The sequence below is a fragment of the Bos mutus genome, unplaced genomic scaffold (genome assembly GCF_027580195.1).
Source record: "Bos mutus isolate GX-2022 unplaced genomic scaffold, NWIPB_WYAK_1.1 CTG250, whole genome shotgun sequence".
Lineage (NCBI taxonomy): Eukaryota > Metazoa > Chordata > Mammalia > Artiodactyla > Bovidae > Bos > Bos mutus.
The window spans coordinates 105485-121314 of NW_027219755.1; the positions used below are offsets into that span (position 1 = coordinate 105485).

The 15830-nt window shown below is 44.0% G+C and overlaps 1 pseudogene; it reads left to right on the forward strand.

Annotated features, from left to right (window-relative positions):
- Window positions 1-8923: 8923 nt before the first annotated feature.
- Window positions 8924-9354, forward strand: LOC102265402 (small ribosomal subunit protein uS12-like; annotated as a pseudogene).
- Window positions 9355-15830: the final 6476 nt, after the last annotated feature.

Below are 15830 nucleotides of genomic sequence, written 5' to 3' on the forward strand. Positions count from 1 at the left end.
AAGGACTTTAAAACTCTTAAACATTTTGTTTTTGGCTTTCCCCACCCCCAGGTGCATTTTGAAGCAATAGCCAGATATCACTCACAGTGACTGTGTGGTTTTATCAATGTAATGAATGTCCAGTGGACAGCTCTCAGCCTTAGCAATTTTTGAGTCAACTCTATGATTCTACCATGAGTTCATGTCTATTCCAAAGGCATTTTTCCAATAGGTTTTTGCACTACATAAATTGTACTTTTTTGCATTAACAACAAATATTTACATATCACAAGATGTTTATTTTTTTTCTATAGCTTTTTTCTCCTCCTTCATTCAGTGATTTCAAGCTCTTGCAAAAGGATTTATTATCTTTATTTATATGTTACAGTGTTTTCTTTCTTATCCAAATCAGAGTACTGCTGCTAAGTCACTTCACTCGTGTCCGACTCTGTGCGACCCCATAGATGGCAGCCCACCAGGCTCCCCCGTCCCTGGGATTCTCCAGGCAAGAACACTGGAGTGGGTTGCCATTTCCTTCTCCAATGCATGAAAGTGAAAAGTGAAAGTGAAGTCACTCAGTCGTGTCCGACTCTTAGCGACCCCGTGGACTGCAGCCTTCCAGGCTCCTCTGTCCATGGGATTTTCCAGGCAAGAGTGCTGGAGTGGGGTGCCATTGCCTTCTCCAATCAGGTTTTCTGTCTTGAGAGACTCCAGAGCCAAACTCATTTTCTAAGATTTGAGACAAAGTTGTCACAGATGTGGTTTTTTTTTTTTTTTTTTTTAACTGTTTCCAGAATTACATATTACTTTAGAATTATGTCAGGGCTTCTGTTTACTTGCAGATAGTGTGAAGTTGCTGTTTTGTGTCACTACTTCCTTTAACACTATGATCCATTTTTCCACTCAAAGATCTCTGGTTAAAATACTAGAGATAACTAATAGGAAAAACATATGACACATAGTTTAAGTGACATTATAGGAAAGAGAGGTGTTGCCCTCCAAAAAAACTATGGTTAAAATATAGGACAATATTGTATGTTCATCTCCTGTATCCCCTGCATTGCAGGCAGATACTTTACCACTGAGCCACTGGGAAAGCCCTCTAAAAGAGAAGAAAGAGAAAATATGCTTTCTCAAAGTAGGAACCCTTCCTGGCATTTGCTCATGAAGGACAAATGTGTGCTATGACTGTCTTTTGGATACAGGATTTAATTATTTTTTACATTAAAAAAAAATGTGGTAAAACATATATAAAATAAAATTTGCCATATAACCATTTTTAATCATACAATTCAGTGGCATTAATCATGTTTACAAGATTGTGCAACCATCATTGTTTAGGTAACTTTTGGTAAAGGCTGTTATTTCTGCAGAGTCATTCTGGTACGTTTCATTTTTCTAGAAGTGGATTTGTTTCCTGTGAGTTTTGAGCTTGACTGGCATAAATGTTTTCACAGTATCTTATATGCTTAGTCTCTGCAGCATCTCTGTCCTTTTGGCTTTTAGTTTTCTTTAAGCTTTCGCTTTTTTATTAACAATTTTGCATAACTTTTTCCTATTTTCAAAAAATCAACTTTTTTATTGAGGCTCTGTTTTTTTTTTTTCTAATTCCTCACATCATTTTTTCTTTCTTTCAACTTTTCCTGAGATTTTTTTTCTCTAAATTCTTAAATTGGAAACATTAATAATGTCATTATTTTTCTAATATAAGTATATGAAGCTGACATTTTTTTCTGAGATCCACTTTAGCCGCAACCTACAAGTTTTGATACTTAGTACTACCAGTAGTCAAAGTATTATGTATTTTCTAAATACTAATTTAATTCATTAACTATATCTTTTATCTATGGGTTATTCATAAGTATAATGTTTTCTAAGTTTAAAATGCTAATGGATTTTTTCTATTAGATTGAACCATGTGGAACTGCTAACATTCAGTCTTTTTATAAACTATAAAATGGCACTTTCATATGGTTAAACATAATCATTTTCTTTTGTTATTAATATATAACTTAATTTCATTTTGGTCAGACAACATTAGATTGTGGATTTTAAACCAAAGGTAACCACATTAACACAAAAAGTCCTTGTTTCTACCATTTTGTATTTTATTTGGGGGTATTATAATGTTATAAATCTGTATGTAACCAGTAATTTTCAAATAAAAATCCTCCCCAAATACTGGAATGTTTTCTGACACATGCAGGCTGGTTCTCTAGGATGCAGACTCAGATGGAGTTTAGTGCTGGGGTGTATATCAGGGGTGCCCTTGGGGTCAGTGTTGTGGAATCAGGAGGGACGAAACGGGATACGGCAGAGGAACACTGGCCAGATGACCTTAGCTGACCACATGGGGGTTTGGAGTGATGAAGGCTCTCCAGGGTTGTCTTGACATGTCCACTGGCCAGGCTGTCATACCTCCCCGTGGATGGGTAGTGCAAATAGACTGCTCCTGGAAGGGCTGGTGGTTTAAACTTGCCCACTGAGCACTTCCAGCAGCTGGACAGTGAGTCCTTGGAGGGAGGTCAGGACAGCACATCTCCATGTTCCCCCCACAGCATGTATCACAGCTCCAGAGGTAGGTGATGAAGGTGTACTGTGGGGGAAACTCTTGATGACTGATATGTAAATCAAAACAGTGATTTAGTGATTCTCCTCAATACCCTCTGGTCTAAAAAATAGAGGAGAAGGTCCATATAGGGGAGATATCCTCATTCTCCAGGGTCAGCCCAGTTGTCACCTCTTCTAGGAAGTCATCATCCTAGGTAACTCGTATTTCTGTAGGACCCTGAGCACCTCTCATTTGTTAAACTGAACCATGCTTGGTTAGTATCCTGTTGTCTCCATCCTGAGATAATTCATTTGTCAACAAGGAGTCTGTTCTTTCCATTGTGCACTGCTTCTATATGATGTAGCTTAGAGGTTAAAGCATCTGCCTACAATGCAGGAGACCTGGGTTCGATCACTGGGTCAGGAGGATCCCCTGGAGAAGGAAATGGCAACCCACTCCAGTATTCTTGCCTGGAGAATCCCATGGGTGGTGGGCTATAGTCCACAGGGTCGCAAAGAGTCAGACACGACTGAGCGACTTCACTTTCACTTTCACCCTGATTGTGAGTGTTCACACATGGTCTGTTTTCTCATTAAATCAAGTGAGAAAAATACTTGGAATTATACCCTATCCACTTTTTAATTAAATCTTCCAGCACAGTGTGCATCATGTAGGGGGTGTTCAGTAAATGTTGGTTGAATGAATAAATGTTGACTGAGAACAAACCTTCCTTTTCAAATTTATAATTTTGAAATTCTAAGAGGTAGCCTGGGATAACAGACAGCCCTGGTTTTGGAATCAGTCACACTGACCTGCCTGTCAGGTCTTTCTGTGCTCTCACCAGCAGTGTGGGTGTCCAAAGAATGCATTGTCCAGAGTGGGACACTTGAGAGTGATGGGACACTGATAACCAGCCAGGATTCCAGGGAAATAAACTGGTACCATCCTTGATAAAAAGGGCTCTGGACATCCTACAGCCATGTTGACTTAGTTTCATGCTTGGGAGAGTGTCTTTACCTCTGCCTCTCAGCTACTTTGTCTGGAAAATGAATATAATTCCTGCTCTTGAACCACTGCTTTGGTTGGGATGATGGATGGACCAAGAGCATCCAAAGACACAGGGTACAATCACTGACCTTGGTGACTCTTAATCACCAAGAGAAAACAGCAAAATGGGTGTGGATGAAGGAGGTTTGTGGACTGTAGAAGGTGTATTTGAGGAGGTCCTCATCTGATGGGCTAAACCAGACTGTCCCTCCTTCACATGTAGTTAAAATGACACCAGCACATGGAGAGGAGCACAAGCTCTGGAGTCAGCCTTCCAGGGGCAAATCCTGGCTTCTCTGGACACTAACTGGGTTTAGATACAAGTTCAGCTGCCTGCTAATCATGGGCTTTTAAGGTTGGGAAGCCCACTGTGCTTCAGCATCTTTGTCTGAAAGTTGAAGTGGGGATAGTATGATTCTCAGAGGGTTGTTGCAAAGATTAACTATGACAGTGACACTCCCAATGTGGTCTGTGCACTAGTGCCAGTCTGTGGACTGTTTATAACCAGGTTAGAAGTACGCACAGGAAATTTAAGAAAGCTAGAAACTCGGAGCCATCAGCTATGGCTGTGACATCCACACTTAGGATGGTGGGATCCTGAACATCCCAGAGACCAGTGTGACTGTTGCACTTGCAGGGAGAGGGAGGGGCACAGGGCTGAGCTGCACACTAGCTGTGCACCGTGGATCACTGATTAGGTAGCAATGGACTGAAAATGTGAAATTAAATAAAAATGATACTTAATCCCAGACAGGTGAGAAACACTGCTTTTGAACAATGCTGGATGTGTGATTAGCTGTCGATCAGTACTACCCTCTCTAGTACTACCCTCTTTATTAATTGTTATCATCTTACTTATGCTTAAAATGAGACCATATGGGCTTTCAAAAGATCCTACTGTACATTATCAATATTTGTAATAGCATTAAAAACTTGGAAATAATTAAATTTCTCTTTACATTTAGAGGTCCCCCTATTCTTGAATCAGCAACATGGTCCTAAAGTTGAAGAAGGTACCTGGAAACACAACAGGCTACTTTAAAACTCTTCAGAGTTTTTTAAATACAAGGTTTATGTGTGAGCTCTTAATTTTCCTTTAAAAGCAGAAAGAATAGGGCTTAACTGAGCTTTTGCTTTTTAAACCTAATGTTCTAAGGAATTTTTTTTTTAAACTAAAATAGCAATGTGTGTTGAAAACTGGGATACACATATATTTATTTGAATTTAGACCTAAAAAATAACATTACAAGAAGGAATAACATGCCCAGCACTGTGAAACCTCCATCTGTACTCCAGACCCATCTGGCTTGCCTTAGGAGTTAAACTGGGATTGTGTGTTTGTGTGTGTGTGTGTGTTTTAAGAACCAATGTTAAGACACACTAAGAATTTTTTTAATTTAATTTTATTTTATTTTTAACTGTACAATATTGTATTGGTTTTGCCAAATATCAAAATGAATCTGCCACAGGTATACATGTGTTCCCCATCCTGAACCCTCCTCCCTCCTCCCTCCCCATACCATCCCTCTGGGTCGTCCCAGTGCACTAGCCCAAAGCATCCAGTATCGTGCATCGAACCTGGACTGGCGACTCGTTTCATATATGATATTATACATGTTTCAATGCCATTCTCCCAAATCATCCCACCCTCTCCCTCTCCCACAGAGTCCATAAGACTGTTCTATACATCAGTGTCTCTTTTGCTGTCTCGTATACAGGGTTATTGTTACCATCTTTCTAAATTCCATGTATATGCGTTAGTATACTGTATTGGTGTTTTTCTTTCTGGCTTACTTCACTCTGTATAATAGGCTCCAGTTTCATCCACTTCATTAAAACTGACTCAAATGCATTTTTTTTTAATGGCTGAGTAATACTCCATTGTGTATATGTACCACAGCTTTCTTATCCATTCATCTGCTGATGGAACATCTAGGTTGCTTCCATGTCCTGGCTATTATAAACAGTGCTGTGATGAACAATGGGGTACACGTGCCTCTTTCAATTCTGGTTTCCTTGGTGTGTATGCCCAGCAGTGGGATTGCTGGATCATAAGGCAGTTCTATTCCCAGTTTTTTAAGGAATCTCCACACTGTTCTCCATAGTGGCTGTACTAGTTTGCATTCCCACCAACAGTGTAAGAGGGTTCCCTTTTCCCCACACCCTCTCCAGCATTTATTGCTTGTAGACTTTTGGATAGCAGCCATTCTGACTAGCGTGAAATGGTACCTCATAGTGGTTTTGATTTACATTTCTCTGATAATGAGTGATGTTGAACATCTTTTCATGTGTTTGCTAGCCATCTGTATGTCTTCTTTGGAGAAATGTCTATTTAGTTCTTTGGCCCATTTTTTGATTGGGTCATTTATTTTTCTGGAATTGAGCTGTAGGAGTTGCTTGTATATTTTTGAGATTAGTTGTTTGTCAGTTGCTTCATTTGCTATTATTTTCTCCCATTCTGAAGGCTGTCTTTTCACCTTGCTTATAGTTTCCTTTGTTGTGCAGAAGCTTTTAAGTTTAATTAGGTCCCATTTGTTCATTTTTGCTTTTATTGTCAATATTCTGGGAGGTGGGTCATAGAGGATCCTGCTGTGATGTATGTCGGAGAGTGTTTTGCCTATGTTCTCCTCTAGGAGTTTTATAGTTTCTGGTCTTACATTTAGATCTTTAATCCATTTTGAGTTTATTTTTGCGTATGGTGTTAGAAAGTGTTCTAGTTTCATTCTTTTGCAAGTGGTTGACCAGTTTTCCCAGCACCACTTGTTAAAGAGATTGTCTTTAATCCATTGTATATTCCTGCCTCCTTTGTCAAAGATAAGGAAGACACACTAAGAATGTTTTACACAAAGTTTACATTGAATGGTTCTGAGTAAATTCACTTTTTCACTCAGCAACCATGCTCACAAGTATCCATCCCAATAGATGGAAGCTTGGGGTATTCCAAAACAGTGTTTGATCCAAAATCTAATCATATTTACTTCTGAAGAACATTATGTAAAAAACATTTTTAAAATTACATTTTGCAGACTATCTAGACAAAGAATGAGTCTCTTAGATGTAGTTTATATCACATTAGCAATGTAATGAGTAATGATAAACAAAGGATTGAGGGTTATAAAACCCTACATTTCACAACAATAAAAATTTTTTTAATCTGAATTTATATTGATTCCAATAAGACAGAAAATAGGAGGAAGGGAAAGCTTTTTTGCAGTAGAATGCCAACTCACAAATCTAAACAGATTGACAGAAAAGTTTAGCCATCATTGTCATAAATAATTCGGACAAATTTCATCATTGGCTGAATAGACAGTGAATGTTTGGGGGTTGGGGGAGACATGGCATTTTCATGGACTCAAACTATTTTCTCAGATTAATTCTTTAGGGAAGAATTATATTTTTAAGTAGAAAAATCTGGCAAACACCAGGCTAAGCAAGTAACCAATATAAATATTACTAATAATGAACCTAATGACACCCTTAGCTTTTTTTCATGTTTCTTTAAAAATTTATTTAAGTATAGTTGACTTACAATGTGTTAACTTCTGCTGTACAGCAGTGATTCAGTTATAGAGATACATACATTCTATTTCATATAAATTAAATCAGGGTGACACTATCTAGCCTTGTCATACTCCTTTCCCAATTTTGACCCAGGCAGTTGTTCCATGTCCGGCTCTAACTGTTGCTTCTTGACCTGCATACAGGTTCCTCAGGGGACAGATAAGGTGGTCTGGGATTCCCATCTCTTTAAGTTTTCCAGTTTGTTGTGATCCACAGAAAGGCTTTCGCATAGTCAATGAAGCAGAAGTAGATGTTTTCCTGAGCACAGACCATAAGGCCCCCAAAGCCTGGAAATATACTTCCTGGTCCTTTACAGGAAAACTCCACCCACCCTGCTCCAGATCCCTGCTGTTCTAAGCCAGGCCTGTGGACCAGCATCCTTGGCCTGCCCCAGGAGGCTATTAGAACACGGAATTTTGTCTCTAACCCAGACCCACTGACTCAGAATCTCCGGATCCCAGGTGACTCCTGCTCCCAGTACAGTCAGAGAAGCACTGGTTTAGAAGCCCTGCTCCATCATTCTGTGGTTGCACCCTCCCCAGGGGCAGGCAGAGAGGACCAGGGGGTGTGACCACCTGGAGCCCCGCCCCCTCCAGGCCGTGCTCTGAGCACCTGGACCCCAAAATCCCTGCTCCCAGAACCAATGCCCGCCTCCCTCCCGGGGCCCATGTCCCAGCCCGACAGGAGGTCAAGATTCCGCTCTTTAAGTGGCGGAAGAGGGTGGTTTGAGCTTGGACTTAAAGGCTGGGGGTGCTCTTTCTGAGCAGCAGATTGCTCAGGGCACAAAGAAGGTCAGAGCCAGAGTTGGGAAGAGCAAGGGGAGGGCTTGGGGCTGGGGCGGCCCCTCCCTCTGCTATCCTGCCTTCTGGCTTGGAGCTCAGTGTCCAAAACCCCAGTCTGCCAGGTTTTAATAGTTATGAATGTGTAGTTGACTGACTGATTTATAACTTTTAAATGTTTAAACATATAGTTGGGCTTCATTTGTACTCTTGACCTGGGGCCACGGATGTGAGTGATAGGTCTGTTAAATGCTTCTCAAAGTGTGTTCAGAGGACCCCCTGCATCAAAACCCACTGGGTTGTTGGTTAAAAATTCAAATTCCCAGGCCCCACTATGTGACCTCCTGGATCAGATCTTTGGGAATGGAGCCCAGGAACCTGCATTCTGACCCCTCCTCTTGTGACTCTGATCCACAGCAGAGCTACAGGAGCACGTGTAATGAAGGTGGGGGGTGTGGAGGGGGGCTGCCACGAGTGGTGGGAAGTGTCAGGGAGAGAGAGGGAGGTCCCAGGTCAGAGCTAAGTGCTGACCACGAGCTCACTCCCTTCCTGTTTCTCTCCTGATTCTCCTCACAACCTGGCGTGACCCCACCCCCGGGAGCTGGCTGCAGGGAGAAGCTACCAGAACGGGATAAGGGTGTCCTCCTGCCGATGGTGGGGCTCTTGGGGGCTGCCCTGCAGAAGGAAGGACCCGAGTCAGGGGCAGTAGGAGCAAAGGGGCTGCGAGCGCCTTGAGGGACCTTACGGACCCACCCAGGGAGTCAGGCTGAAGCTGCTGAGCAGGTCTTTGGGCAGGGAGATCTGGTCCTGCGGGACACGGGTGGAGTGGGGACAGACTATGTGGTCCCACCTGCTTGGGCTCACAGGCTGTATCTGTCAGTTAGGAGTCCTATGACATTGATCAAGGTCCTAAAGTGCTATAAGATGGGGCTTCTAATACCCTCCGATCTTGTGTTAAAATTAAACATGATAGTCTTTTGTTCAGGCCTGTGACACTGGCAGAATGAGCAAGTGTTGTGGTCTTCATACTGCCAGGAATTTCTGTAGCTACCGACAAGCCCAGAAGCGGCATGGTAAGTAGTACAAGAAAGCCCATTTGGGCATAGCCCTGAAGGCCAACCCTTTTGGAGGCGCTTCTCATGCCAAGAGAATTGTGCTCAAAAAAGTAGGGGTTGAAGCCAAACAACCAAATTCTGCCATCAGGAAATGTGTCAGGGTTCAGCTCATCGAGAATGGCAAAAAATCACAGCCTTTGTACCCAGTGATGGTTGCTTGAATTCTATTGAGGAAAATGATGACATTCTGGTTGCTGGATTTGGTTGCAAAGGTCATGCCATTGGTGACATTCTTGAAGTCTGCTTTAAGGTTGTCACATTAGCCAGTGTCTCTCTTTTGGCCTTATACAAAGGCAAGAAGGAAAGACTAATATCATAAATTTTGATGAAGAAAGCATGACAGTAGTAAATTTTTATATACCAAAAAATAATTAAAGGTGATAGTTAAGTAAAAACACATCCTGGCACACAGAGAAGAATAAGGGGTGGCTGCTGTTTATTGTGGAGAAGGCAATGGCACCCCACTCCAGTACTCTTGCCTGGAAAATCCCATGAGTGGAGGAGCCTAGTAGGCTGCAGTCCATGGGGTCGCTAAGAGTCGGACACGACTGAGCAACTTCACTTTCACTTTTCACTTTCATGCATTGGAGAAGGAAATGGCAACCCACTCCATTGTTCTTGCCTGGAGAATCCCAGGGACGGGGGAGCCTGGTGGGCTGCCGTCTATGGGGTCGCACAGAGTCAGACATGACTGAAGCAACTTAGCAGCAGCAGCTGTTTATTGGGACTCTCATTACCTTACACCTCTGCACTTCTTGATGCTCCATATCATAGGCACTTGCTACTGGCTGTGCTTAGTCACATCCGACTCTTTGCAACCCTATGACTGTAGCCTACCAGACTCCTCTTTTCATGGGATTCTCTAGGCAAGAATAATGGTGTGGTGGACACTTTTTTTTTTTTAACAGTCTTTTGGACTCTGTGGGAGAGGGAGAGGGTGGGATGATTTGGGAGAATGGCATTGAAACATGTATAATATCATATATGAAATGAGTCACCAGTCCAGGTTAGATTCACGATACTAGATGCTTGGGGCTGGTGCACTGGGACGACCCAGAGGGATGGTATGGGGAGGGAGGTGGGAGGAGGGTTCAGGATGGGGAACACATGTATACCTGTGGCGGATTCATTTTGATATATGGCAAAACAAATACAATATTGTAAAATTAAAAATAAAATAAAATAAAAAAAAGAATACTGGAGTGGGTTGCCATTTCCTCCTCCAGGGCTTCTTCCTAACCCAGACAAGGAACTTGCCTCTCCTGTGTCCCCTGCATTGGCAGGCAGATTCTTTACCACTGAGGCTGGGAAGCACCTGTCACTGCCTGATAAGATCAATTTCCTCAACACTCCAGGGGGCACTTGTGGTAAGGAATCTGCCTGCAACTATAGGAGACCCAAGAAATGCAGGTTTCATTCCTGGGTCAGGAAGATCCCCTGGAAGAGGAAATAGCAACCCACTCCAGTATTCCTGCCTGGAAAATCCCATCCTCTGTCCATGGGGTCCCAAAAAGTCGTCAAGATTGAACACACACACCCCTAAGACCTCAGGCACAGGAAGACTCTATTCACAGCCTGTTATAGACTCATGCTTGGCCAGTGGCCCGGAGCTCCTTGAGCTTCCATGTGCAGGAGAGACTCCTGAAGTTACTGCTGAGCTGCTCATCCTGTACAGTTCCCAGGATTTCCCTCCCAGCAAGCCACACCTTGGGACTCAGGCTCAGGTTTGTGATGAACTAAGGCTGTGGTGGTTTAGTCACTAAGTCATGTCCGACTCTTGTGAATCCATGGCCTGCTAGGCTCCTTTGTCCATATGGGATTCTTCAGGCAAGAATACTGGAATGGGTTGCCATTTCCTGCTCTAGGGGATTTTTCTGAACCAGGGATTGAACCTTGCACCTTCTGTATTGGCAAGGAGATTCTCTACCACCAGAGCCACCAGGGAAGCCCAACTAGGCTGGGCTGGTATGAACCTCCAAGGACAATTGTGTTATACTGAACATCACCACCAGGGGGGCAGAAGAATCCATGTATCCAGGTGAGCAGCGTGGAAAGGCCATGGAATGAGGGGCCAGGAAGACCTCTCAGCGGGCAAGAGGTATCACAGGCCCCCACCTCACCAACCTCATCTACACCCTAGACACAGAAGTACACACTCCTGCTCCTACAGAATCACCTGATTTGTTTACTCTCTTCCTCGTCCAGATAGAATCCTTATAGCTTAAACATGGCAAAGGCTTGTGGTTTGTAAAATCACCAGGGGAGCTCTGTAAACCCCAGTGCTGAAGCCTCATCTCAGTTAAATCAGAATCTCGGGAGAAGGAAGGCAGAAGGCAACGCTTTTTAAAACCCCACAGATAATTCCACCCTGCAGCCAAGAGAAGACCTCTGTTAGAAGCAAAAGATCTCATTTCTTCCCAAATGGCAGCGGCTTTCATTGCTAGAAAACGTTTGTCACTCAGACTTGTCTGACTCTTTGGAACTCCATGGACTATCAGTTCAGTTCAGTTCAGTCACTCAGTTGTGCCTGACTTTTTGCGACCCCATGAATTGCAGCACACCAGCACGTCATCCACCAGAATTCCATGGAATTCTACAGGTAAGAATACTGAAGTGGGTTGCCTATTCCCTTCCCAAGGGGATCTTCCCAATCCAGAGATCAAACCCGGGTCTCCTCCATTGCAGGCCAATTCTTTACCATCCGAGTCACCAGGAAAACCAAAGATGGCTTGATTTCTTCCTACTTTGTTACTGACCCTCCCCAGTCAGACCCAAATGGGGGGGCTGGGCGTCCTTTAACCAGGTTTGTGTGTGTGCTTAGTCACTCAGTCATTTCTGACTCTTTGTGACCCCATGGACTGCACCCCTCCAGGCTCCTCTGTCAGTGGGATTTCCCAGGCAAGAATATTGGAGTGGGTTGCCATTTCAAGGGATCTTCCTGACCCAGGGATCAACGTGAGTCTCCTGCACTGGCAGGCAGGTTCTTTACTGCTGAGCCACCTGGGAAGCCCCTCTGCCAGGTGTGGCTTGTCCCAATAGAATGTGCTCTAGAGGACACACTCACTCCTAAAAGCACTCCTGGGACTGCTGTGTGTGATTCCTGTCAGGTGGGGGATTGAGGGGTTCTCACAGGACAGTCTCAGCTGTGCTGCTCGTGGCTCCAGGTCATAATGCTGGGTCAGCATCTCTGCACATGGCCCCTTTGCCACCATCCTGAATCACAGAGCTGGGCTCAGTGTATCTGCACTCGGCCCTGGGGCCGCCATCTTGAATCACAGTGCCGAGCACAGAGACACACGGCCCTCAGAGCTGAGGTGTCAGCGCAGCCTTTTCACACCAGGGAGTCTCGTCTGAAGGGCCACATGTGAGGCTTCTGCACGAGGTGCCCTGTGAGCAAGTGAAACAAGACTCAGCACAAAGGGAGAGAAAAAAGGTGACACTTTATTTCATTATCCAGATTCTACTTTTACTCCCAGGGAATTGATGGGCTTTGTCAGTGACTGTTCCATTACAGCCCAGCCTCCCTGAATATTAAAGGCCCCAGCTTACCTTTAATGTGTGTTTCCTTTGTTACCTGTGGAGATAATCTTGATGAAGAGAAAGAGACCAATTTCTCTCTATGCCTGAAGGTTCAATAGGAAACGTATTGATATAATCAGTTTTGTTTTCTTTAATGCATAAGGTAACTCCCTCTTGGCTGGGGCTTGATGTTGCGCCTGAAATAAGTGGGAGTCCCTGGTGCCCTTCATGTGAGGAAGACAACCTGGTATTGCCTAAATGGGAAAGGGAAGGACGTAGACATCAGGGTACACATAGAACCCTGTGTAACCCCATATACAGATATGGACTTCAAGATGACAGGCTAAGATGGCCTTGTCACTATAGAAACAATGTGTCCATGCTGTTGAGACAGGAAGGAAGAGGGGCACATATATTGAGAAAAACAGGATCCCACAGAAACTGGCTTGAACCAGCTAATCAAGATGGTGTTGACCGTGGTCTGGTCTCTGATCCTGCATTATAACACTAAAAGTCACTTACCTCTCACCATGGCTGGTGCTGTGATAGTTCAAAGGCTGACCATAGAAGGCCAAAAAGTGATACTGAAGGGGTGGGGGGCATCTGGCTGCTCTCGGCTCAAAAGCCAATAAACAGACCAGGTTGGTGGAAAAGAACTTTATTTTAGATGCCAGTATATATAAGTGGTGGGAGGGTGGGCACCTGTCCAAAGTCTGACTGTCCCCACTGTTGATAGTGGACAAGAGCTTTTATAGACAGGGAGAGGGCTATGAGTATAAAGAGCAGAGTCAGTGCTGACAGTCATCTTGAAATTAGTTATTGGTGGTCTGACCAGCGTCACCTTGATTGTTTTAAGTACAGCTAATCTTCAGTTTTCTGTGATTGTGGTTTTCAGTCTGTCAAGATTGCCAGGAGAAATATCAATCACCTCAGATATGCAGATGACATCACCCTTATGGCAGAAAGTGAAGAAGAACTAAAGAGCCTCTTGATGAAAGTGAAAGAGGAGAGTGAAAAAGTTGGCTTAAAGCTCAACATTCAGAAAACTAAGATCATGGCATCCTGTCCCATCACTTCAAGGCAAATAGATGGGGAAACAGTGGAAACAGTGACAGATTTTATTTTCTTGGGCTCCAAGTCACTGCAGATCATGACTGCAGTCATTAAATTAAAAGACCCTTGCTCCTTGGAAGAAATGTTATGACCAACCTAGACAGCCTATTATAAAGGAGAGACGTTAATTTGCCAACAAATTAACATCTAGTCAAAGCTATGGTTTATCTATTAGTCATGTATGGATGTGAGAGTTGGATTATAAAGAAAGCTGAGTGCTGAAGAATTTAAGCTTTTGAACTGCGGTGTTGGAGAAGACTCTTGAGAGTCCCTTGGACAGCAAGTAAATCCAACCAGTCCATCCTAAAGGTAATCAGTCCTGAATATTCATTGGAAGGACTGATATTGAAGCTGAAACTCCAATACTTTGGCCAGCTGATGCAAAGAACTGACTCATTTGAAAAGACCCTGATGCTGGGCAAGATTGAAGGCAGGAGCAGAAGGGAATGACAGAGGATGAGATGGTTGGATGGCATCACTGACTCAATGGACATGAGTTTGAGTAAACTCTGGGAGTTGGTGATGGACAGGAAGGCCTGGTGTGTTGCAGCCCATGGGGTCACAAAGAGTCGGACATGACTCAGTGACTGAACTGAACCAGTTCTCATACTATAAGACACAACTGTGTCCCACAATTAAGTCAATTCTGACGCTGTCTGCCTGGAGTTTTTGCTAGACCTTGTATAGGTCAAGGACCCAGTCCCACAATACTACCCCTTCTTCTCAACTTCAGAAGCCAGTGGTGAGTCTAGGTGGTTACCTGTTTTTCTTACAGACTGATCACAAATCAGGCTTCCCATAACCTCCTCCTTGGGTTTGGTAATTTTCTAGAGTGGCTTACAGCTCAGGAAAACAGCTTACTCAACTAGATCACTAGTGTATTATAAAAGGATTCAACTGCAGAACTGCCAGATGGAAGAGATGCAGAGAGCAAGGTAGGGGGAGGGGCAGGGGCTTCCAGGCCTCTCCAGGTGAGTCGCCCTCCCCGCACCTGCACAGGTTCACTAGCCGGGAAGCTCTGTGAACCCCATCCTATTGGTTTTTTTATTGAGGCTTCATAGAAGCATACTTTAGGCAAGACTGGTTAAAGCATTGGCCATTGGTAGTTCAACTGTTTCCAGTCCCTCTCCACCCTGAATGTGGAGGGTGGGGCTGAAAGCGCCAACCCTTTAATCAGGTGTTTGGTTTTTCTGACAAACAGATGAATTCACTAAAACTCAGGTGTAGTTGAAAGGGGCCTGTTATAATTTTCAAAAGACACTTTTTCACTCTTACCTTAGAGCACCTAAGGGTTTTAGGAGTTCTGTACCAGCAACATCATGAAGACTAAATACATATTCTAATTATAAGTCACAACATCACAGTCTTCAAGGTTCATCCACGCTGCGGCGTGTGTCAGAATTTCCTTCCTTTTTAAGGCTGAGTGATATTTCATTGTATGTTTATACCACACTTTATTCATTCCAGAAATATTTCTTTGAATGCATTTATTTTCTTCATATATATTCATATGAGGTTCATGTATGGGAAAAACATCTGAAGTTATTCATTTCCCTCTTGAACTCATACCTGCTTATTGGCTGATTCAAAATTTATTTATTTGAGGGATAAACAAAGTTAACCTTGACTTCTTGCTTATGTACTTTTCTCTGTGCATCAGTTCACTGCTGAGTAACTGTCCTTCATGCCAGGAGAAGGATGTGCTGTGGTCTTTCCTTTTCCCTCCTCTTATCAAAACAGGATTCCTCAGGGCCAGCCTAGCAGTAGAACAGGCACTGGGGAGCCTGTGGCTGTCATCTCAGTAGCCTGGCAGCTTTGTGCCCGTCATCTGTGCTCACCTCCACTGACCAGTACTGGCCACTAGCTCAGGGTATCCGCGGTGGGGTGGGGTCTCTCCCAGGAAGGCCACCCAGGGTCCTGCTCCATTCCAGTTGGAGACCTTCCCACAGCGCCCTTGTTTGCTCCTGATGAGGGCAGCGTGCCTGGAGGGCAGACTGCTATCTCCTTCTGCCAGCTTTCTCTGGTCTTCACCACAGCTGAGGGGCGTTTCTGTTGCAGCCTGCCCCTCCTTCTCCATCTTCTGGGTGGGGACCCGAGCTCAGAGCACGCCTTCTGGTAGACTTTGCAGCCCAGGGCGGGAACGAGGGCGCCTAGGGTCCTGCT